Raw genomic sequence first — 25,212 nt, forward strand, 5'->3', positions numbered from 1 at the left:
ACCCTACTTTCTGGTTTCTGTTCATTAATCATCTTGTCTCAACTTAGGTCATGCCACCTTCCAGACACCAAGTTACAAATGCTACCATGACTCCACCCCAAATTCTCTGGGCAGAAGATCTCACCAATGTGTCCTGGACGCATGCATCTCCAGTGCTCTGGTCCACTAGGGAAAGATAGAAACAGGCTGGGGGTATGGATCAACCTGTCAGTGCCCATGCTCAACAGAGAAGCATCTACAGAAGCTAGAACTCCTACTTTCTGCTCCCCATAAACAACCTTGATCCACACTCCCAGTGGGGGAGAAATGATAGGAATGAAGATAAGGGGACTCTGAACTCCAACTCCATAAGCACCCAGTGTTGGTATACTTCTGGATTTTGCTTGTGAGACCTTCTGTTTTTATCATCACATTGGGTTCGATTGTGTTGCTTACAATGTGTTCTGTTTTCATGTCCACTGTTGGCTGGTCACCCCCCTGCCTCTGGGATGTTGGTTTGGCCCTCGCTCCCCCTGCCTCTGGGACATTTGGTTTAGTCCTCGCTGGTTCGTGCTTTTTCCTTTTTGCCACCCCCTATCATACGTATTTCCTTTGTTCCTGACTCTTCCACCAGAGGAGAGATGCAGGACAGAATTGTGTTGTGATTAGTTTTTTGAACTACATGCCCACTTGTGAATAAAGATTGAACTGTATTCTCAGCTCAGCCATGAGTGCCTGGTCATCTCTCTCTCCCGCCCACGAAGCTAATCCGGCAACCCAGAGAGAGAGAGAAGGAAAAGGAGAGGGACATATGGAGGTAGCTTTGATGTAATGAGTGGTTTAGGGGGAAAGAAAGGATTTAGTCAGGAAAAGAAGGGTTAACTTTGTATAAATGTGGACAGATAAAAGTAGAGAAAATAGTCGGCCCATGTCTACAACTTTAGGGGGACTGTGGTGGATTGCAGTGGGGAGAGTGAAAATTCAGAACTCTGGTGGTGGGAATGGTGTGGATTCAAACCCGTCAACATGTAATTCTGTAATTTGAAAATATTAAAAAAAAATTTAAAGAATGTCATATATCAGAAACAATAGCAACAACAAATGCTGGAGTGGTTGTGGGGACAAAGGAACCCTCATGCACTGCTGGTGGGAATGGAAATTGGTCCAGCCTCTGTGGAGAGCAATCTGGAGAATGCTCACAAGGCTAGAAAAGGACCTTCCTTATGACCCAGCAATTTTTCTTCTAGTGATATATCCTAAGGACTCCATAACATCCAACCAAAAAGCTATGTGTACACCTATGTTCATAGCAGCACAATTTATAATAGCCAAAACCTGGAAGCAAGCCAGATGCCCAACAACAGATGAATAGCTGCGAAAGTTGTGGTATATATACACAATGAAATACTACTTAGCTATGAAGAATAATGAATCCACTTTCTTCAACCCATCTTGAATGGAGCTAGAAAGCATTATGTTAAGTGAGATAAGCCAGAAAGAGAAAAATGCATATGGGATTATCCCACTTATAACAAAAGCTGAGAAAGAAGAAAGGGAAACACAGAGCAGAATTTGACAGAGTTTGGAGTATTGCAACAAAGTAAAAAAAACTCGGTAGGGCACCAAAGTAAAAACCCAGTGGTGAGGGGTAGAGATGTAGCTTCCTGGGCCAGTGGGGGGTGGGAGTGGGTGGGAGGGATGGGTCACGGTCCTTTGGTGATGGGAATGGTGTTTATGTACACTCCTAGCAAAATGTAGACATATAAATCAGTAGTTAATTAATATGAGAGGGGGAAATCAATTGTATGTCTCAAAGGTTCTCAAAAGACAAACTTGAATCTTTTAAATAGATAGGCTACATATTTGATATGCGGACTCTCTCAAAAGCCTAGACCAAGTAGATTAGAAGCTTCCAATAGCACAGCTATATACAAGATACTGGGTACTGTACAGCAAACCATAACAAAGGGACTTTTCAAAGTTAACCCTATTAACAAATAATGTGATGATAATATTAACTATTGATTGTCTTTTTGAACCCTAAGACAGCAGGAACCTCACATCTTCACTATAGAGCCCCTACTTCCCTCAGTCCTGGCACCCTTGGATAGGGCCCACTTTCCCGTATGCATCTCCCAATCCAAACCAAATAATATTGCATCCGCCGATCACAACCTAACCAAAGCAACGATTGCCATCTCAACATGCTTCACCTCAGACTGTATCCAGAGACTTCACGTGTGGAATGACAACCCTTCAGCTTCATTACTCAGGTGAGACCTTTCCTTTAATAGTACACTCTAATTTCATCTCAGGTAGTTCACTTTCTAACAAAGTCCCATAACCTAGACATACAACAGTTTCTGTGAGAGAGAGCTTATGTTCACACGTATCCATAAACTACTGCAAAATATATACCTGAAAGCAGGATTACACTAGAGTTTGCAGTGAGTACCTCCCTAACACTTCCTCTCCACTATTCCAAACTTGGGATCCATGATTGCTCAACAAATTGTTTGGCTTTGTATGTTAACTCTCTTTTCAATCACCAGGTTCCAGATGCCACCAGGATGCTGACTAGGCTTCCCTGGATTGAAGACCCCACCAATGTGTCCTGGAGCTCAGATTCCCCAGAGACACACCTTACTAGGGAAAGAGAGAGGCAGACTGGGAGTATGGACCGACCAGTCAACGCCCATGTTCAGCGGGGAAGCAATTACAGAAGCCAGACCCTCTACCTTCTGCAACCCTCAACGACCCTGGGTCCATGCTCCCAGAGGGCTAGAGAATGGGAAGGCTATCATGGGAGAGGGTGGGTTATGGGGATTGGGTGGTGGGAATTGTGTGGAGTTGTACCCCTCCTACCTTATGCCTTTGTTCACTAATCCTTTCTTAAATAAAAAATTTAAAAAAAAAAAAAAAAAAACTCGGGGTAGAAGAAGGGTAGATTTTCAACTCCACTATGGGGGGGGTGAGAATACAAACAAAGAGCTTGAGTAGTGGGAATGGTGTTAATATGTAACCCTATTTACTGGTTTTTCTCTCCTCTCCCAGGTCAACTAGGAATACCAAAGGAGACCAACTGGGACCACAACAAGACAGGACTAGAACGACTTCAGGAACCCACCAAATCACCGGTGCATGCAAACATGTGTGGCTCATGGACAGAGAGGAGACTAGGGAGAGATTAAGTGGCTGCTAACAGCCCCGAAGTTTACCAGTTGAGACACCACCTCCTGTCTGTTTCACCAACAAAAAGACAACTGAAGGGAGACAAGGACTCACCAAATACAACTGTGAGTCTCCATTGCTACTGCCCTCAGAATCTGGAGCAGTGGCAGGGAAACCCTGTGCTGACACCAGGGGACAGAGAACTAACCAGGAAACTCAGGAGATCTATAGCTCAGTGACCTACTGGTGGGGCTGTGAAAGTCTCTTTGCATAACCACTGGAGGCCCACCCTGCTTATATCTTGGTCAGGAGTCAGTGATTAAGCTAAGAAGCCTACTTACAGTTTAAAAGTCCTCAGGTTCCCATAGCCTACAGGGAGAAAAAAAAAAAAGAACAAAAGAGGCTTTTAAGCCACTGAGCTCCAACTCAGGGATTGAAATACTATTGAAACAACTGCCAATTTCCACAACTGTGAACCCTTTAATTACTTTACTTAGACACAAGTAAATCCAGGCAAGAGTGATCAATAATTTGAAAAGTACTGAGAGAGGGACCTCATAGCATACTAAATTAAATGGTTAAACCAACAAGAAGAAATATTGGAGAAATGAACCAGAACAAGAGTCCAGATAAAATCCCCCAAAATGTTGAAGCACAAAAGAATGAGGTCAACATCCAAACACTAGTTAAAGAAATAATATCAGGAGTGAGTAAAGAATTTAAAATAATTGTCATCAGAAATACAGAAATAACAAATAATACTCTGAAAGAAAACACTAATTATCTCAAAGTTATTAGAGAGCTGAAAGCTGAAATAGCTGAACTAAGAACACAACTAGCTGAACAAGCTAAAACAGTATCAGAACAGGGTAACAAAATAGATGAACTCCAGAAAACAGTAGAGGGCAGAGAGAATAGAATCAATGAGGCTGAAGACAGAATTAGCAAGATAGAGGATGAATTAGAGACAACTAAAAAAGAAGTAAGAGATCTCAAAAAATGATTAAGAGATACTGAAAACAACAGAGACCTATGGGATGACTTCAAAAGAAATAAGATATGCATTATTGGCTTACCAGAGGAAGAAATAGACGGAAGGGAAGAAAGCATTCTTCAGGAAATAATAGCTAAGAACTTCTCTAGCCTAGACAACATCAAAGATATAAAGGTTCAAGAAGCCCAGAGGGTCCCAAACAGAATTAACCCAGACCTAAAGACGCCAAGACATATCATACTTAGAATGGAAAGGAATAAGGATAAAGAAAGGATCCTGAAGGCTGCAAGAGAAAAACAAAGGGTCAACCACAGAGGAAAACCCGTAAGATTAGCAGCAGTCTTCTCCACACAAACACTACAGGCCAGAAGAGAATGGCAAGATATCTATGAAAAAGGCTTTCAACCAAGACTACTGTATCCTGCTAGACTGTAATTCAGACTAGATGGAGGCATAAAAACCTCTCAGACAAGCAACAGTTGAAAGAATCAACTATCACCAAGCCTTCCCTGAAAGAAGTTCAGAAAGGTCTCCTATAAACAGTCAGACCACCATAAATAGGCCATCTATCAGAACACTCTAAACATCTGCTGTAATGTCACTAAAATATCTTCAATCTTTGATATCAATAAATGTCAAAGGCCTGAATTCACCTATTAAAAGATGCAGAGTAGGAAGATGGATCAGAAAACACAACCCAATAATATGCCACCTAACTCAACAAGACAAACACAGACTCAAAGTGAAAAGATGGAAAACCATCATACAAGCCAATGGCTCACAAGGGCAGGAGCAGCTATTCTCATATCTGACATGATATACTTTAAAATAAATAAATTTAAAAAGATGCACATGGACACTACTTAATGCTCAGAGTCAGTCAAGAGGACTTAACAATTATTAACATCTATGAACCCAATGAGAAACCATCTAAATACATCACACATCTACTGAAAGAGCTGTAGGAATATATTAACAGCAACACAGTCATTGTAGGGAACTTAAGACCCCACTCGCTCAACTTGACAGATCATCCAGGCAGAAAAATCAGTAAAGATATAAGGGAGCTAAATGAGGAGATAGATAAACGAGAACCAGTGAACATTTTCAGAGTCATTCATCCCAAGAAACTGGAATACACATTCTACTCAAGTCCACATGGGTCATTCTCAAGGATAGACCATATATTAGGCTACATCAGCAAATTCAAGAGCACTGAAATCATCCCAAGCATCTTCTCAGACCGCAGTGGAATTAAACTAACACTTCACAATCAACAAAAGATTAGTAAGAGTCCCAAAATGTGGAAGCTCAACAGTACACTCCTTAACAACTACTGGGTAAAAGAAGAAATAAAGGAAGAAATAAAAATGTTTTGAGAGTTCAATGAAAATGAAGACAAGCTATCAAAATATTTGTGACACAGCTAAGGCAGTACTGAGAGAGAAGTTCATAATTATACAAGCACACATTAGGAAACAAGAAAAAGCACAAGTAAACAGCCTGAATGCACATCTTAAAGACCTAGAAGAAGAACAAAGGAACCTTAAAGCAACCAGAAGGACAGAAATCACTAAAGTTAGGGCAGAAAAAAAAAAAGAAGAAGAAGAACCTCTGGCTATGTAGACATTCCCTAATTCTTTAGATGTTTATTATTATTATTATTATTATACCAGAATCCACTGCTCAGTTTGGCTTGTGGTGTTGTGGGGGATTGAACCTGAGACCTTGAAACAAGAGTCTCTTTGCATGGCCATTAAGCTATCTGTCCCCACCATCATAAGTCTCTTAATACTGTGTTAACCAGTATGATTTTTCTCACCAGAACACACTTATTAGTGTCTTGAGATACTTTTGACTGTCACAACTTGGGGTGGAGGCTGGCTGGCCTGGGATGCTTCTCAACATCCTGCAATGCACAGGACAGTCCTCCAGAGCAGAGAACTGTCCAGTTCCAAATGGCCACGGCAGCTAAGTTGGGAAATCCTGGGATAGGCTATAAGCACCATGTCTGTCTTACTCATCTTTGCTCCATCAGCAGTTCATAAGGTACCTGAAGCATAGTGATTACTTAGTGATATTTATTCAGTGAGCAGATGGGCCACACCAGTCTGAGCAGTATTTCAGCAAGTGACCTTAGTTCTGTGGCTTAGTAGGAAGGTGTTCTTGAGCAAGGTATTCCACCTTCTAAGTTTCTTCCTTTTCATCTGTAAATTGGCAATATTAGCTGCTCAGAACTGCTGTGAAGATGAAAAGAGATGAGGAATGTGGACTGTTAGCATAGTGGTGCCCTCAACACAGTGACATGTTTTCTGGGCTTTTCTCAAGGGCCAAGTACAGCAGTTCTTCTTCTAGCGTCGAATCCACTGATGGTGAATCGAGCAGCTTCATCGACTGCTATATGTGTTTCTTATAGGCAGATAACATCTGCCTGATGCTGTATTGCTAATTGACCAATAAGAACGCGTTTGGCAAAGGACAGCCCCTCAACATTAAGTTTGAGGACTCGAAGAGCAGGACCAACAGCTTGAAAGCTGTCAGGAGCTGCTTGTTGCTGGCTTTGAAAGTGACTGGGATCCATGTGGATTCAGTCGGCTAGGAAGGATCGTCAGTTTCCCCAATGAATGGGTACTCACGAGATGCACCACGGGAAGGTCGATCCAATGCATTCCAGTACAGCAGTAAAGAAGCACACTATCTTATTAGATGTTCTTGACCAGATCTTTGGAGTCACACGTCTGTTTCCATTTCACAAAAGAGGAAACTGGGCCTCTGAGATATCAAGCAGTCTGCCATCATGTACAACCCAAGAGTACATGGCTGTGAAGAGGCATAGTGTGGGTATCATGATACCCCCAAGCCCAGCTTCTCACTATCATGACACACTGACTTCTTCAGGATAATTCTAGAATTGTACCATATTACATAAAAATCAAAGAATGTGGAGGTTACCCCTCTGGCATCAGAAAAGTTATCTTATTTACAGGGTTTATTGAAAAAAGTAGCAGTGACCCACCTTCCAGAACTTTCATTTAATAAATCATGTACTCAGGCCAATAAAGTGAACAAGTTATAGTATCACTGGTCCCAACTCTTTACAGGTCAAAGTTGCAAATATTAGATTTACTAGAAAGGAGAAATGCATATGTTCATCTGTAACTTGGTGCCTACACAATTCTCCCAACTAGATTTTAAAATTCTCAGGTTAAGCGCAGGTGGCGCAAAGTGCAAGGACCGGCCTAAGGATCCTGGTTCGACCCCCGGCTCCCCACCTGCAGGGGAGTCGCTTCACAGGCGGTGAAGCAGGGCTGCAGGTGTCTATCTTTCTCTCCCCATCTCTGTCTTCCCCTCCTCTCTCCATTTCTCTCTGTCCTATCCAACAACGACGGCAACAATAATAATAACTACAACAATAAAACAATAAAGGCAACAAAAGGGAATAAATAAATTAAAAAAAAAATTTTTTTAATTCTCATTACCATGTACTCTTTGCTCTTTGTTTCTTTTGTGGTAATGCTTGACCCAATACTGCTAGCAAAGAAAGATGAATTTCTCAGAGCAAACCTACTGCTTGGAAAAATCAAATTTACTAGGTGGGGGAGATGGTATAATGGTTGTTCAAAAAGACTTTTCATGCCTGAGGTTCCAAGGTTCCAGGTTCAGTCCTCCACACCATCATAAGCCAGAGCTGAACAGTGCTCTGGGGTCTCGGTCTCTCTCTCTCTCTCTCATTAAAATAAAAACAAATACAAATATTTTTAAATAATAATAATCCTATTTACGTATAGTATTATAAATCACTATTTAATCAATATGAATGGGGATTGAATGCCTCAAGGTATTTAGTCCATAGACTTCAATTCTGAGTATACCTTCAATCTAAGCACATAAGGCTTCAAATCAGTAAACTGATTGAATTTCAATACTGGGCTCAAATTGTTAATGCATTTTTAATAATAATTTTTTGAAGTAGTAAATCACCTATAATCTTAGACCAGGGAAGCCAGAAGCAACTGATCTTATCAGTCTTATAAGATATAATTATTTGTAAATAGCATTAAATGACAGACATCATGGTTAAAGTCTTATATGGAATCTCTAGGGCTTTGTTTTCCTTCATGCTTCTCTTGATCCATACCATTTGATGCTACATCTACTGATCTCAGCCAAATCAATGCAACTTGTTCATGTTGACATATTTCACTCCAGACTGTGTCCAGAGACGCCAGGCCTAGGATGTCAACCCTCTAGCTTTGATACTCGGGTGAGACATTTCCTAGCTCATAGGACTCATAAGTTCCATTTTGAGTGGCACACCTCCTGGCAGAGTTATAGAATGGAGACCAGGGCACATGAGATAGGGCTTACACCCACATGTATGCATAAGTTAGGGGGATATATATATTAAAGTGAAAGTGCGCAATAGTTTTCAGTGACTAGATAAGGAGGCACAATTTTTAGCAGCCCAGGATTACTTCTCAGTTAATTTTCTTCAACCCTCTCTCAATAATGTCACATCTTTCTCCACATGTTCTGTATCTTCCTGACAGTTTAAACCCCTTACTGTCTGCCTTACTCATTCTACTTTCCCTTCTCCCAATGATTTCAGTCCCCAAATTCAGTACCTGAAACCCTTAAGCATTAATCCTCCAAGATGAAAATGAATTAATCCAATACATACTTAGATACGTGTAGCCTGCTTCTTCTTAACATTCCCCAAGACATTTGACTTTTTAAGGGCCTGTCCTATAGCCTAGTGATCCTCTCCCACTGGCAAAATTCAAAACAGTAAATACACTGATGGCAGTCAGAAAGTCTGGGAAATACTCAGAAAAGGGAAATTCATCTTAGACAGATCTGTCAGTTCCTCTCACTTTGTAAAGGAACTGTCATTCATACATGTGGAATTTGCTATATTCACTTTATTACTCTCAGTTCCAATATTTTCTTTTCCTTTCTATGTGACTACAGGGAATTGAACTCACCAGGAGAAGATAAATGTCTGTGCTATGATTTACATCTCATTACAGAAGGGTGTTGTTTTCTGTTTTGGAATTTACTCTACAGACCAAATCTTTAAAGACTTTTTTTTCTTTTAACATTAAAATGTCATATTTCAACATGAAATATGCTTACTTTGACTTAGAGCTTAGTGATTTGACTCTTTTCTAGGTTTTTATACAAAAATTTGGTTTTTAAATAGACAGAAAAAGAAATTACCTTGAAAACATTGCTATTAATCATTTAGGAAAGCGCGTTTACTTTTAAAGACAGAACATAAAGAAAGATTGTAAGTATTACATTTTAGTAGCACAACTTTTTTACGTTATTCAAATGTCTATGTAGAGTCAAAGGAGAGGAGTTAAGGGTTAGAAATATCATGTAAATAACTAATCTGAATAATTTGAAAGAAAAATTATAGTTTTATTTTTCTAATCTGTAAATTTATGTATGGTTCTTCTATTCTGCTGATGTTTTCATGACAAAATAATGATGCCTGGGGGCCAAGTGGTAGCACAGCAGGTTAAGCACACATGGCCTGAAACACAAGGACCAACATAAGGATCCCAGTTTGAGCCCCCAGCTCCCCACCTTCAAGGTAGTCACTTCAGAAGTGGTTCTGCAGGTGTCTATCTTCCTCTCCCCCGCTCTGTCTTCCCCTCTTCTCTCGATGTCTCTCTGTCATATCCAACAACAGCAATTATAATAACAAGGGCAACAAAAAAAATGGGGGAAATGGCCTCCAGGAGCAGTGGATTTGTAGTGCAGACACCAAGCCCCAGCAATAACCTGGAGCAAATAAAATAAAATAAAATATGCCTATGTGCCCTATGACAGTTATTATTATGCCATATTTTATTTATTTTGAGAAGCCCTTGAGATAGTCAATATCCCCACCCACCACTTTGCCATGAAAATGACAATACTTAACACTGATCTACCTGATAATGGACAACTATTTCTCTTGCCAATAACAATTGTATAAACTTCAAGTAGTCTGTATTAGGTTAGGATTTAAGGGTGGTAAATTAAGACTTCTCACATTTTTTGATGCATTAGCTAATGTTGTCATCCAAGTTTGACATTGCTCAATAAATTATGCTTTTCTCTTGCTTCTCAACAGTTGAATTCTGACAAAGTATAGATGCATCACAATTTCAATGAAGATAATTGTAAGAGAAATTATAATAAAGCATAGAATTGTAAAAGTGTGTTTGACCCTTCAAGTGGTGGAGTAAGCAAACACTCACCCGTCAAGATGCCCTTATTTATAACTAAGTCAGAATGAACTCATAATTTTATGGCTAAAATAAGACATAACACTCAGAGCAACCATTTAAAATCCAGATTGTACATTTACCAGTCATGTCTTTGGTAGTTACTTAACCTGTGTCTGAGCTCATTTCTTGCAAGTGAAGAGTAGCACATACTTATGTAATGATAAGGATGGAATGAGTCTCAGAGTAGTGCCTGGCACATTGTAAGCACTGTGTTCATTGTCTTTATCATGTCATTATCCTCACCTCCATCACCCTCATCTTTGGATTTCTGTTAGTTACATAGTCTCTTTTCCCTAGTAACTCAGATATTTGAGAGCAATGGAATCAGTTGATTGTAATTCTTGAGTCTACTCTTAAACCCTGTTATTACAAATATAAGTATAGTTTGGACAACCACTAAACTCTTGGCACAATCTAATAAAGATCAGGATGTTTGTTGCCTGAGAGCTACTCTCAGACATTTAATGGAGAAGCACTTGGATCTGCACACCAAAAAACTAAGATGAACTAGAATAATCACATCATTATAGTGGCTTATTATAAATAAATGGAAATATTCAAGTTTTCACCAACAAGTGAATGAATAAATAAGCCTCAGAGTACCTGTACACAGAATCACATCCAGTACTGACAGTCTTTAAAGGATGTTACATTCATCCATTTTTTTTATTTCTTTATTGGGGAATTAATATTTTACATTCAACAGTAAATACAATAGTTTGTACATGCATAACATTCCCCAGTTTCCCATATAATAATACAACCCCCACTAGGTCCTACATACATCCATGTTAACAAGTCTCAGACATATGCTATTAATTTTAATGCTATCTACATGTGGATTAAACATATAGAAACTAGTCTGTATAAAAGACTATAATGTGGGGCCATAAGATAGCTCACTGAGAAAGTAGAGTATATTTCTTGCCATTATTAGGACCAGGCACCAAACACGGAATCATCATGATGCCAACAAGGGAAGTTCCACAGACAATGGAGTTCTAGTGGCCCTCTCTTTACACTGTGTTTCTTTCTCTCAATCTCTGTCTCTCTTTAGTTCAATTTTTAAAAGGGGTGTGGGGACATCAGCCCAGGAGCAGTGGAATTGTGCATGCACAAGGCCCCAGCACCACATACACACACACACACAAATAATATGCACAAAGTCACAACAGTGGTTACCTCTGGGAGTAAGAAGGTGTTACTGACATCTCAGGAGTAGTAATAATTAATTTTTAAATTTGGATCGGTAGATACTTAGCCATTTATTATATAGCAAAATTTTCATAACTCATATATGTTCTGAATCTATACATATTTTAACATTAGATTCAAAAGATATTCAGTGAAGTTCAATAAGTAAATAAATAATAAAGCCACTACCCAATTTCTATGGAATGTGCAAGGTACCCTTCTGTGGTAAGCTTTGGTCAGGAAAATGCACTCTGTCTGTTGACATCTTTTTTTAATTATTATGAGAAGGCAGTGTCATGTTTAAATGATATTTATGGCTCCTCTTCTCACAGACATTTCTCTACCTATTGTTTCACAAGGCAGAAGTGATTTTCTTTTGTTTCTGATTTTGCAAAGAAGAAATGTAGTGCAAGAAAGCTCCGATCCTCACAGTCTCTTGTCAGAGTCCCCAGTCTCAGAAAGCTCCAATGCATCCAGCTTCCTTCAAGTGGTTTCTACTGGGTCTTATTGCTCAGACAATAAGACCAAGTAGACTTATTTGCATACTGTGAACCTCCCACAAGTTCTTTTGGAAGTCAGTATGTTGTAAATGTTCAACTGAAAAAAATAAGGGGCAGAGGTACATAGCATAATGGTTATGCAAAGAGTCTCTCATGACTGACATTCTGAAGTCCCAGGTTCAATCCACCACACCACTATAAACCAGAGCTGAGTAGTGCTCTGGTTAAAAAAGAAAAAAAAAAAATGTGAAAAGTTCTTCTTAGTTAGTTTATATCCAAGCAGTATTTACAAAATAAATAAATAAAGGTATAGGGACTGGAAACACAGCATGATGGTTATGCAAAAGACTTTTATTCCTGAAGCTCTGAGGCTTCAGGTTCAATCTCCAGCACAACCATTAGCCAGAGCTGATTACAGCTTTGGCTAAAGTAAAAATAAGTAAATAAATAAATAAATATCCCCTCTGGGATTAAAATCTAACTCTCCTGACTACTAGATCAGTCACAGAACATCCTCTAAATGGGATTTAAATCCATACTTGGTGTTCACTATGCATCAACACGCAGGATGAGAGGGCAATGGGAGAGAGAACAGAACCGCTGAAAGCTCTGGTTCACACTCACCTGCAGTAATGGAAACTAGTCTTCCACCAAGGCCAGGAACATCCAGCTGCCAGCCCCTCCTTGCAGCCCATCCAGGGCTACACTTTGCATTATTTATTTCTTTCTAAGACTTGGGGATGGGAAAAAAGAGAGAGAGAGGAAGAAGAGGAAGTGCTCTTTCTTCTTAATAGCTTTGCTCTTCTCACTCTGGGTTGAATCAATGCAAGTGGGGGTGAACACACTCCCTCATCTCCCCCTTCCCTCTAAACTGCTTCCTTCTAGTGTAAATAATTCAGACAAAATAAAATAATCATGTGCTGGTAATTACCACCACCCCCTTATCCCTAAATGAATGATCGCTGCAGCGTTGTTACCCTGAACATTGTGGGTTGGGAAGAGGGTTGTTAATGGTGCCGGACAGTGGAGACCCGGATGTATGTATCATCTGAAGGTGCAGGTAGAGGACTTTTTCTGGTTGTTCCTGCAAAGAAAAGAAATTAAATGTTACTACTGAGCTTCCATAGAAACAGCTGCCATCCTGCTAAGGATCCTGGAAGGAACACAAATTTAATAATGGCTGCTCTGAACAAAGGTCTCTATTTTTCACTCTGGCTTTGTGCATAATAATCAAGCTCTCGTGAGAGACTCCTAGACACTCACTCACCTAGAAAAAAGGGGAAAAGGGGGAGGAGAAGGAGGAGAAGGAGAAGAAGAAGGAGGAGGAGGAGAAGGAGAAGGAGAAGGAGAAGGAGAAGGAGAAGAAGAAGAAGAAGAAGAAGAAGAAGAAGAAGAAGAAGAAGAAGAAGAAGAAGAAGAAGAAGAAGAAGAGGAAGAAGAGGAAGAAGAAGAAGAAGTGGCAGAAAAGGAGGAAGAGGAGGGGGAGGGACTGTGGAGGTTCCCAGCAAAACTGTGTATGTGAGTGTACAGGGTAAAGGCTATGTAACAGCTCTTTGCAAAAAATAGTTCTCAACAGGTTTATCATCTTCATGAAGAATTTAAGAAGCTGTAAACAAGAATTCTGAAAATAGTATAGGCATGTAGCTGGGGAATGAGCTCAGCTGTAGGAATCTGGGATTTGCATGTTTGAGATTTCTGGCTTGATACCCTGTGTCATTTGTACTAGAGTAGTGCTCTAGTCTCCCTTTTCCATCCCTCTCCCTTCCCCTCTCTCTCCCTCCTCCCTCACCTCCTTCTCTTTGCCTGTGTCATGTGAAACTATTTCTCTCATACATAATAAGTAAAATAAATCTTAAAAAAATAATAAAATAGCACAGATAGGTCTATAATTACCTTTCTTTTTTTTTCACCATACACAGTATGTGACCCTTAAAGAAGAAGCTACAAGGGGGTCAGGCACAGCGAGTTAAGCGCACGTGGCGCAAAGCGCAAGGGCAGGCTGAAGGATCCCGGTTGGAGCCCCGGCTCCCCACCTGCAGGTGAGTAGCTTCACAGGCAGTGAAGCAGGTCTGCAGGTGTCTATCTTTCTCTCCCCCTCTCTGTTTTCCCTTCCTCTCTCCATTTCTCTCTGTCCTATCCAACAACGACGACATCAATAACAACAGTAATAACTACAACAATAAAACAAGGGCAACAAAAGGCGGGGAGAGAAGCTAGAAGAAGCAACTGAATTCCTAAGCATGTAGACAAGTTCTTCTCAAGTTGATGGAGAAAGCAATGGAGAGTAGAAAGAAGTGGTCTTCAAAGTCTAAGGCTCGAGCTAACAAAATAGCTCACTTGGATAGTTTCCTGCTTTGCCATGTGCTCAACCCATGTTTGAGTCCAACTTCCATAGCACTGAAAGAAACTTCAGTGATGTTGTTGTCTCACTCTCTCTGCCTCTCTGTATTTTCTGTCTCTGTAAAAGAAAAAAAAAGTCTGAGGCTTCTCCAAAGTGCCCCAATAGGATGAGAATAGAAGTTGATTCCTGGGAGTCGAGTGGTAGCCCAGCGGGTTAAGCGCACATGGCGCCAAGTGCAAGGACCGGGTAAGGATCTCGGTTGGAGACCCCAGCTCCCTACCCCAGGGGAGTCGCTTCACAAGTGGTGAAGCAGGTCTGTAGGTGTCTGTCTTTCTTTCCCCTTCTCTGTCTTCCCCTCCTCTCTCCATTTCTCTCTCTCCTATCCAACAACAATAACTACAATAATAAAACAAGGGCAACAAAAGGGAATAAATAAATAATAAAAAATCTTAAAAATAAAAAAAAAAAGTTGATTCCTACTCTCTTCGGGAGAAAAAAAAAAAGCTTCAGCTTTTCCTAAGACCAATGGTGACAGAGGCCACAATGTTCTAAACTAAAGTTGTCCGATACAATAGCCACAACTGACTTTTTGCACTTATTTAAATTAATTTAAAATTTAGTTCCTTAGTAACCTTGGCAACATGTCAAGTATTTATAGTGCCAGGAGATAGCATAACACTAGCACATAGAGAGAGACCCTAAGTTTGATCCCAGGCATTCCCAATAGCTAGAGCATGGAGCTTTGGTAAAAAAAATATATATTTTTTTCTTTCTCTCTTTTTCTCCAAGCTTTTTTTTAAATTTATTTTTTATTTAAGAAAGGATAAATTAACAAAACCATAGGGTAGAAGGGGTACAGCTCCACACAAAAATTTAAAAAGCAAACAACAGTGGTCCAGGAGTTGATGTGGCAGATAAAGCACTGGCCTCTCAAGCGTGAGGTCCTGAGTTCAATCCCCAACAGCACATGTGCCAGAGTGATGTCTGGTTCTTTCTCTCTCTCCTCCTATCTTCTTTATGAATGAATAAGTAAATAAATAACTCTTAAAAATTTTTAAAAATCAAGTATTCAGTGTCCACATGTGGCCAGTGACTGCCCTACGAGATAGTAGTAACACAGAGTATTCTTACCATCTTAGAAAGTTAGGCAGGCTGGAAGTATGAATCTACCTGTCAATGCCCACGTTCAGCGGGGAAGCAATTACAGAAGCCAGACATCCCACAATAACCTTGGGCCCATACTACCAGAGGGTTAAAGAATAAGAAAGCTATCAGGGGAGGGGATGGGAAACAGAGTTCTGGTGGTGGGAATTTTGTGGAGTTGTACCCCTCTTATCCTATGGCTTTGTCAATGCTTCCTTTTTATAAATAAAAAAAAATTTTAAAGAACATAAAATTTTAAAAAAAGAAAGTTATTTTGAGGAATATTATTCTGATGTTAGCTCATTGTAGTCAACAATGAAATGTATTAACCAGCTAGGAAAGATTTTTTTTCAAAAGGAAAGGTGGAAAGTCAGTTCTCAGGTTTTCTGTCTCCTGCTTTCTGTCTGAGACCAGGCACTGTGACTGATCTGGAGATACAAATAAATGACTCATACAGAAGATGTCACCACTGTCAGCAGAAGAAGTAAAAATGTTAACAATAGGACTTCCTTCCAGGGCATTCAAAAGGAAAGAATATGAGCCTAGAGGAAATTTTAATGTCATAGGTAAACTCTCTAGATGTACTTCAAGATATGATTCTGACTTCATGTGCTAATGTCATATTTAAATAATACAAACATCATGATACGGGGGCGGGGGGAGATCCATGTGTTTTACTTTTAAAATAGCACAGAAGGTAGAATATAAGTTGACCTCACTGAGAATTAGCCATCATTAGAGGAAAAGAGGCATTCACCTTTCTTATGCCTGAAATAAGAGCAGACACAAAGATTTCTTCTGACATCCAAAATGTTGCACATTTGTTTCAAATGTTATTAATCTCTTGGAGGCATTCTGTCTAGCAAGACTTCGTTCACCTTGATTTTCCACCTCAGTATCACAGACATTTATTCAGCCATGTACTTATTCATCCAGTCTTTATTCCTTTGTTCATAGACACATATTATTTCCATTCACCAAAAATACACTGAGATACATCTGCTACCTGAGACACTGAACACCATGCTGTGGTGGATTCACAGATGCATGAAAAACATATCCCCAACTCAGAAGTAAATAAGACATTAGTTCACTTTATTCACTAGTTTCCCAATCTTTTTACACTAAGGATTGTCATGTATCAAATGCAATGTTAGGGTCTGATAAATTTGTTTAAAGTATTGTAGTCGCAAAGGAGAGAGAAATAAACACAGTTATAATAAAGGTAGTTCTTGATGGTCATTATCAAGGAACTGTAGGGAAAGAAAGTGCTGGAGGGATTAGAAGCAGGTGAACCCACTTTTTTTAAATTTTTATTTATAAAGTGGAAACACTGATACGACCATAGGATAAGAAGGGTACAATTCCCACCACCAGAACTTCATATCCCATCCCCTCCAATGATAGTTTTTCTATTCTTTATCCCTCTGGGGTAGATCAGAAGCATCCAATAGCACAGCTATATACAAGATACTGGGTACTGTACAGCAAACCCTAACAAAAGGACTTTTCAAAGTTAACCCAATTACCAAATAATGTGATAATAACATTAACTATCGATTGTCTTTTTGAACCCTAAGACAGCAGGAACCTCACATCTCCGCTATAGAGCCCCTACTTCCTCCAGTCCTGGAACCCTTGGATAGGCCCACTTTCCCGTATGCCTCTCCCAATCCATATCAAATAATATTGCATCCGCCAATCACAACCTAACCAATGCAACGATTGCCACCTCAACATGCTTCACCTCAGACTGTGTCCAGAGACTTCACGTGTGGAATGACAACCCTTCAGCTTCATTACTCAGGTGAGACCTTTCCTTTTATAGTACACTCTAATTTCATCTCAGGTGGTTCACTTTCTGACAAAGTCCCAAAACCTAGATATACACCAGTTTCTGTGAGAGAGAGCATATGTTCACACGTATCCATAAACTACTGCAAAATATATACCTGAAAGTAGAAGTACACTAGAGTTTGCAGTGAGTACCTCCCTAACACTTCCTCTCCACTATTCCAAGCTTTGGGTCCATGATTGCTCAACAATTTATTTGGCTTTGTATGTTAACTCTCTTTTCAATCACCAGGTTCCAGATGCCACCAGGATGCTGGCCAGGCTTCCCTGGATTGAAGACCCCACCAATGTGTCCTGGAGCTCAGCTTCCCCAGAGACCCACCCTACTAGGGAAAGAGAGAGGCAGACTGGGAGTATGGACCGACCAGTCAACGCCCATGTTCAGCGGGGAAGCAATTACAGAAGCCAGACCTTCTACCTTCTGCAACCCTCAATGACCCTGGGTCCATGCTCCCAGAGGGACAGAGAATGGGAAAGCTATCAGGGAAGGGGGTGGTATATGGAGATTGGGTGGTGGGAATTGTGTGGAGCTGTACCCCTCCTACCCTATGGTTTTGTTAATTAATCCTTTCTTAAATAAAAAAAAAATTTTTTTAAATAGATCTACAGATGTCTGTCTTTCTATCTCTCTATCTCCCCAATTCTCTCAATTTCTCTTTGTCCTGTGAAATAGAAATAGAAAGGGGGTGGGGAGAAAGGCTGCCAGAAGCCCTGGGTTCATCCTGCAGGCATAATCCTGGAGGCAATAAAAATAAATTAATTAAATAAAAGGTCAGCTCAGAAGTAGGGATTGCCCCACTCTCTAAAAGGAGGCTGCATCAGCCCACTCTGCCACTCAAGGAAGACTGGTCCTGGACTGAGTGTAGCCTAGAATGTTCCTAGCTGTGACCATGGACTGCAAGCTCAGACTTACAGGCTCCTGTAATGAATAGGAAAGGGCCTTAGATCAGATTGATGGGGTGAACAGTTAATGGTATTTATAAACTTTTCTCATGATTAGGAGCTACTCTTTGCCCTATTCCAGCTTTCTAGCCCTATTCTCAACTCTGACACCACCTTTCCAGACAGTATTTTTAGTTCACCTGCATGCTAACTATCAGGAACAGGCAACAATTAGTAAAGTCATGGGCCCCATAGAAAATACCTAAAATAGACTTCCTAGCTCCCCCCTCCCCAAAAATCCCTAATTCCATCTGTTCTATTCTTACTTTTTAGTTCCTATGTATTAAGCAATTTGTCCTGCTTTATATCTTACTACCTTTCAGCCACCTAGCTGCAGATACTACTAGGATTCCATCCTGACTTCTCTGGGCAGACAACCTCACCGGTGTGTCCCAATGCCTCACCTCTCCAGAGCCCTACCCGACTAGGGAAAGACAGAAATAAGCTTGGGGGCTGGATCTACCTGCCAACATCTGTGTTCAGTGGAGGAGCAATTACAGAATCCAGACCTTCCATTTCCTGCACCCCATAAATAATTTGCTTCACCCAAGTCCAGTGGAGAAGCACTTACAGAAGCCAGAACTCCTACCTTCTGTACCCCAAAAACTATTTTGATCCATACTCCCAGTGCGGTAAAAGTGATAGGAGGAAGAGGATAAGAGGACTCTGAACTCCAGTTCCATCAGGTCCCAGAGAGAGAGGACAAGAAGGGGAGAGAAATTTGTAAGTAGTAATAGGGCTATATGTGGCTTGAAGGGGAAGAGAGGACTGGACCTGGAAGAAAAAGAGCAATTACGAGCAAATGTAGACAGTTAGTTGTAGAGATGATGGTTAACCCATGTCTACAACCTTGAGAGAACTGTGGTGGACTGCAGTGAAGGGATTAGGGATTCAGAACACTGGTGTAGGGAACAGTGTGAAATTATACCTCTGTTGACATGTAATTTTGTAAATCAATATTAAATCACTAATAAAAAAAAAAGAATTTTGGTTCAAACTCCCATAGAGAAGTTCCAAATGGAGAATATAGGGCATAAAATTCTGGTGGTGGGGAACTATATGGAATTATACCCCTGTTATCTTATAATCTTGTTAATCATTATTAAATCACTAATAAAAAAAAAGCCATCTCAGAGGTGGAAGATTATGTTTGATATCCCGATTTAGCTAGAGGGTGAGCTAAGTAAAGAGAAAATGGGAAGAAAAGGCTGAAAAATAGGTTATGGATGTGACAGGACTAGAATGCGATACTGGGCTGGAAATTTACCACCATAATACCTTCCCATCTTACAAACTCCAACACCTGTGTCTTTATTAGTGAAGGATGCTGGGTCTATTCTTACTTGTAAACACTTAAGAGCCTGTGTATACTACACCCATTCTGTGATTGGTGCCCTGTGTTATAGGAAGTAATTATGTTATGATTTATAATGTTAGGCAGCCACTCAATGCCAGAATACACTCACATTCCAACTTAGTTTCTCTCCTTTCCTTAAATGTTTACCTAATAGTTCAATTCATTTTCAGAGTGGTAGATCTTTTACAAAAGCCACACAGTTACCCCTAGAAAGGCAAAGGGGAGGACTCATTTTAAAGGAGCAGAAATCTGTAGTGTAGATGGCAAAAAGAACCATGAACTTGAATTTAGGAGACAGCCTGAGCCTGGCTCTGTCACTTAACAGCTAGAGACACTAAGCAGAGCATAAGTATTCTGAACTGTGATTTCTTATCCTGCTGTAAAATGAAGGAAGATGAATGATGTCTGCCCTCAGTTATAAAGTACTGAGAAAACAGAAACTATTATTACATTTAGATAAGAACTTGGAATATTTAGTATTGATTCATCATCTGACAAAAGTAAACCCAGATTAAGTTTTTCTTTGTGTTCCCTCTGTCTTCAAATTACAATTTTTCTTTATAATTTATAGCTGCTATTTCTTTTTGAAATATTTTATATCCACAGTGAGATGATTTCTTCTGCTCATTTTTGGTTCTCTTTCCTTCTTAGTTCTTCTTATTTTTATTACTTAGCTTGGAAGAAAACAGAGAATTTACTTTATGATGTATATTTTAGAACAGGAATGTCAATTTCTAGAGTTCTTACTATAGGCTTAAAATTACATATCTAGTCAGGAAGGAAGTATAAGCAATAGTGGGCGTGGATCTTCATAATAAGGACATTACATTTGAGTCCTGGATCATGATGGCAGAGGGGACCTAGTAGGGGTTGAATTGTTATGTGGAAAACTGGGAAATGTTGTGCAAGTACAAACTATTGTATTTTACTGTCAACCATTAATTCCCCCAATAATGAAATTTTTTAAATAACATTAAAAAAACAAAGATATTACAACTTAATTATTTACTTGTTTTACAATAATCCTTTTATTTTTATTTTATTTGGGGGCTTAATGGTTTATGGTATAGTCTTTAACACATACTTTGAGACAATGTATGTTGTTTTATCACATATTAAGTTAGAAAAACAAAATAAAAGGGGGGTCAAGGGAGTCGGGCTGTAGCGCAGCGGGTTAAGCGCAGGTGGCGCAAAGCACAAGGACCGGCATAAGGATCCCGGTTCGAACCCCGGCTCCCCACCTGCAGGGGAGTCGCTTCACAGGCGGTGAAGCAGGTCTGCAGGTGTCTATCTTTCTCTCCTCCTCTCTGTCTTCCCCTCCTCTCTCCATTTCTCTCTGTCCTATCCAACAACAACAACAACAATAATAACTACAACAATAAAACAACAAGGGCAACAAAAGGGAATAAATAAATAAAATAAATATTACAAAAAAAAAGGGGGGCTCAGGCAATGGCACAACTGGTTAAACGCACACACTACAGTGCTCAAGGGCTCATGTCCAAGCCCCTGGTCCCCACCTGCAATACTACAGATGTCTTTCTGTCTTTTTTTCTAGTCTCTATACCTTCTCCCCTCTAAATTTCTCTCTGTCTCTATTCAATATTAAATAAGCAAAGATTTAAAAAAGAAGAAAAACAAAATAAAAGAGTGACTAAAGGTTAATTTTGTCTCAAATTACAGTGGAAATTATATGGGCTTTGGAGTATAGAAAAAGAGAGACATCAGGTCAGGGTTGGGGTGTGACACATTTGATAAGAGAGCATATGTTGCCAAGTGTAAGGACCTGAGGTCAAACCCCCAGTCTCCACCTATGGGGGGAAGCTTCAAAGTGGTTTGGCAGTGCTGCAGGTGTCTTTCTTTTCTTCTCTCTGTTTCTCTCTTTTTCTCCATCAAATGAAAGAAAGCAGAGAGAGAAGAAGAAGGAGGAGGAGGAGAAGGGGAGGAGGGGGTGGAGAGAGGAGGGGAAAGGGGAAAGGGGAAAAAGAAGAGAAGGAGGGGAGGGGAGGGAGAGGAGGAGAAGGAGAAAAAGGAAGGTGGCGAGAGAAAGAAAGCCAGTCACTGGAATTGTTGTGTAGACACTTCTTCTTCTTCTAGCGTTTGCCCTTCTTCCGTAGCCAGTCAACAGTGTCAGGTTGAGCCTGATGTAAAGTTTCGAGACCTCCCAGCAATAACACTAGTGGCAAAAAAAAAAAAAAAAAAAAAAGCAAGAACAGAAAAGAAGGAAAGAATGAAGTCGGCCACTGGGAGCACTGGAATTGTTGTGCAGACACTGAGCCCCAGCAATAAACCTGGTGGTAAAAGAAAGAAGAAAAAGAAAAAAAGGAAAAGAAAAGGGAACGAAGGAACAAAGGATGTGTAAATGAAGGGGGAAAAGGTCACATAAAGAAGAAAAGAAAGAAGTCACCTGGGGGCTGGGTGGTAGTGCAGCAGGTTAAGCACACGTGGTACAAAGCACAAGGACCCGCATAAGGACTCTGGTTTGAGCCCCTGCTCCCCACCTGCAGGGGAGTCGCTTCACAGGCTGTGAAGCAGGTCTGCAGGTGTCTATCTTTCTCTCCCAGTCTCTGTCTTCCCCTCCTCTCTCCATTTCTGTCCTATCCAGCAACAATGACAGCAATAATATTAACAGCAACAATGATAGACAACAAGGGCGACAAAAGGGCCTTCAGGAGCAGTGGATTTGTGGTGCAGACACCCAGCCCCAGCAATAACCCTGGAGGCAAAAAGAAAGAAAGGAAGAAAAGAAAAAAAGAAAGAAAGAAATCACATAAGGAGAAGCAGGGATGAAAGATTTCATTCATCAGACAGGTTCTGGGAAACCCTGGAGAGTCAGGCAGGATTTGACCCTTAGATTAAGGGCAGGAGAGCAAGGGCACCCTGGGCACTGAGAAGATCAGGCCATGGCGTATTTCATTAATTCTTCAGTGCCAAAGCACTAGTGGTGTGGAATTGTTAGAATTGATCCCACGTTTGTTTTTTAGGTACTGGGAGCACACCCAACTCTCATGTTAATCAAGGTGAATAAAGCCATGACACAGAACAGAAAATGTTTAACACAACAACCTAGAGATGCAACATATTAAGCCTGCTACCTTGTTTTCCATTTGTAATTAGAATTACAAAAAAAAAAAAAAAAAAGGCAGCTTCTTCTGCCTCCACCCCGCAAGGCAAGCCCCAGACAACATCCTCATTTTCAATAACTCTTCCCCTTTATCTCACTCTGCCTGATGCCTAATAAGCTGATTGCTCTTTACTTTGGACCAACAGCTAATCTGTTAATGATTGATTTTAAATTTTTGCAGTCATTTGTCTCTGGCAGGACCTGAGACTGCTAAAGGTAGCCCTTCCCTACCTGATGAATTGTCTTTTTCCTTTGAGAAAAGAAAGAGAAATAGAGAAGATCTAAGGCAAAGTCTTCATGCTTATATTCTGCTGACAAACAGTTGACATTTAATGAGATATTTCAATGCAAACAAAGAAAAAAGAAAAAGGAAAGCAAAGAAATGTAACTCTTCCTCTAAAACTCATCTGTCACTGAAATTGTCAACAGATAATAAGAGTGGACATTTCACTAATAGTGGCATAGGGCAAAGACCCTCTTCCATGTGAAACAAATTGTAATTGTCCCATAAATTCACAAAGCTGAAAATTTTTAATTAAAAAAAAAAAATTGATGCTCATTGCCCAACTAGAATAGGCTCTCTAAACTTCAAGCCGTTACTGTCTTTAAAATGATGTAAATTGCACAGCAGATGATATATGTACTTTCTATAGGCTGTATGCAGAAAGTGAATTTTTCTTTCTCTTAAAAAAAAAAAAGAAAGAATGTTGACTAGACAATGGTTATTTTAATTGGCACCACACAGCAGCACTCAACAATTTAATCACTGCCTCTAAAAATAGAATCATGGAGAACTACTGAGTTCTGAAAAGTAGAGGGAAAACCCTGCTTGAGAATGCTATGAACAGTTTATAAGCGCTGCTTCATCCATAAAGTTAAGCCTGCCTTAGAGACACCATCTCTAATTTTGAAAATAAGAATGACCTCCAAGGCTAGCATTCCCATCAAATATTTATTAAAACACACCCCAAGACTTCTCATCTCAAAATGGAATTCAATGCATCCAAGTGTCTCTGAAAGATGAGAATGATTTTAAAATGTGAGCCAGCACTTCCACAAAGCAGAAAGGAGAGATGCTGGCACAAAGTGATGTTTTGGTATCTATAAGTGGTGACAGGTCTTCCTGCAGAGTCAGTGCTATAAATTAACAGATTAAACATTTTCCAGAGCCTCTAAAAGGCAGGGCTAAACTGTTTGAAGGATAAAAGCCCTAATCTTATTAATACTTTAGATCCCACAAGACACAGAGGCTCCAGCTGCTGTCAGCTATACCTGAGAAAGAATCAAGGCAGCTAGGGGACAGAAACCACGGCCTCCCAAACCGTCTGCTGACCTTCCTGAGAAGCAGGTTTCATGTGACAACAATTGCCTATTTCAGCAGGCATGCTGGAAACAGGAGAAAGTGTTAAATATAACCAGGTAGACAGTGATGAATTGACATACTGAAAAATCGAACGCTTCAGTAATCAGCCTAAGGATCTGATATCAACAACATTTTTCAGTTTTGTCCAAATTCATTGAAAGGTGTACTTTAGCAAGTTCACTTCTCATTGGTAAGACCTTTCATCTTTATGCTGCTTTTCTGATTGGGTTTGGTGTCATCATCAGTTTGGGGGGGCTCTGTGCAGAGGAAGCAGACAGGCTGTTCACTTATAGGAGCAGGACTGGGATAAGCCTCAGTATAAATGGGATTTGCTTTAGCATTAATTAAAAAACTGTTAACTATCTCTCAAAATGCTTATTTAGAAAGAATTATTAACACCATGGTACATGAAAATGCATCACATACTATGTTTCCGCAGCACAGTAAGCCTAAAATATTGAAATGTTACCCCCTATTTTGCAACAGGAAGCTTCTATAATTCTAATTATGGGACACTAATTAATGTCTGCATTGCTCCAGAACTCCATTAAATCTTTGGAATATTTATATTACCCAAAGAAAATCTCTACCCATTAGAATAAACCCTTCAACAACTGTAGTGTAATAAAGAAAAAATTAATAATAATTTTAAATGCTACAGCCATGCTTTCTTTTTATGAAACACCTAAGCCATAAAATTTATTTTTAAGGTTTCATTCGTCTCTGTAGCAGTAGACCAAAGATTTTGTAACTCAGAAGTCTGTTGTTTCACAATGGACCCCTTTGTGGGCCCCCATAAGACTTTGCCCTCAATGTGGATCAACAATGGTAGAGAATGTTCCATCCTCTGAAGGAAGGCTGGATAACATACTCTATCTACCACCTGAGGAAGATGGTCCTGAAATTGGGGGAGCGCTTGGAATGTTCCTACTCGTGACCACAGAGTGCAAATTCAGACCTACAGGGATG

Source organism: Erinaceus europaeus, chromosome 8 (genome assembly GCF_950295315.1).
Source record: "Erinaceus europaeus chromosome 8, mEriEur2.1, whole genome shotgun sequence".
Classification (NCBI taxonomy): Eukaryota; Metazoa; Chordata; class Mammalia; order Eulipotyphla; family Erinaceidae; genus Erinaceus; species Erinaceus europaeus.